Source organism: Gorilla gorilla, chromosome X, assembly GCF_029281585.2.
Source record: "Gorilla gorilla gorilla isolate KB3781 chromosome X, NHGRI_mGorGor1-v2.1_pri, whole genome shotgun sequence".
NCBI lineage: Eukaryota > Metazoa > Chordata > Mammalia > Primates > Hominidae > Gorilla > Gorilla gorilla.
In genome coordinates this window covers 166,422,509-166,423,841 of record NC_073247.2, presented here as the reverse complement: position 1 = coordinate 166,423,841, position 1,333 = coordinate 166,422,509, and positions in this window count along the sequence as shown.

Genomic DNA, 1,333 nt, shown 5'->3' with positions numbered 1-1,333 from the left:
CCAATGCACAGCTGTGTTTTTTGCTCTTTATGGTGTCTTCATAAATTAAAATTCTTAAAGTCAAAGTTACCACTATTCCATTCTATGGTCAATGGTTTGTCTACATTGTTTAGAAATCTGTATCCCAAAGTCTAAAAGTTCCTTGCCTATGTTTCCTGTCAAGAGCTTTAAGGGTATGTTTTTGACATTTAATTCCTTAATCCATCTGGAATAGATTATTATTATTTTCCATATCACATGAATGAGGGTTCCAATTTCATCTTTTCCAATATAAATAACCATTTTCCAGCGTCAGTTAATAAAATGTCCCTGTTTACTTACCTAACATGCCACTTCTATCATATACCACATTTCTATACTTGCATGGTTGCGTTTCGGGGTTCTCTATTCTATGCCATTGCTCAATTAATCTATCCGTGCCTCAATATCACAGTCTTAATTTCAATCTCTCCCCCCCACCTCCCCCCCTCGTTCGTTTAGAGTGATCTTGAGGAAGGGAACCGTCATTCACATGAGTTCGGCCTCTCAGTAGAGAAAACTGGGCAATGCAGCTCTAAACTGTTGCCCTTGGATTTTCTCCTCTTGGCTATGAGCTCCTCCTTCCCAGGAAGCTTTGAGGAAGGTCAGAATAAGATTACATGTAGTGATGAACTGCTTCTAATACTGTGAGGCTACTAGCTTGGGGTAGGGGACCAAGAGCCGTACAAGCCCATTAAATGTTTGTTTTGTTCAGAAAGCCTTCCATCGCTGTGACTGGTGTTTGAATGTCTCCAACGCGTTAGGATGCTAAGGAATCCTCCTCTAGGGTTACTAAGGAATGTTTGCTGCCTTTGCTTTCGCTGAGCCGGAAAAATTTTGTGGCATTTACAGCAGGAGATCTGCCCTAAGTAAAAACAGTTTGGTTTTGAAGGCAATAAGATGTTTCATCATCAAACAGCACACAACAATTAAATGACAGGGTGCAGCAGCACAGCAGCCTTAAAGGCATTTTCGCAATGTCCAGATCTCAAAGGGTAATGCTGCGCCCGCATCAATTTATGGGAAGAGTCTAGAGTTCACCTACATCTTTCGAACTCCACTAAGCCGGCCGATTCTGATTTCCCTTGTTGCCTCCCTGCAATCCCCACGAATTTGGCCAGGGCACCCGGGCGGCTCAGGCCCAACGGGGCGTGGGCCGTGTGCTCAACCAGCCAGAAGCTGGGGGCCCCCTCCCCGTTCTTATCTTTCTGGCACTCATCTCACGCGGCCACCTACAGCTACGACTTCCTCAGGCCCTTTAAGGGCCGCTTCTCAGAGCGCAGGGAGCCGCGGAGTCCGGGGCGTGGGAGAGTTC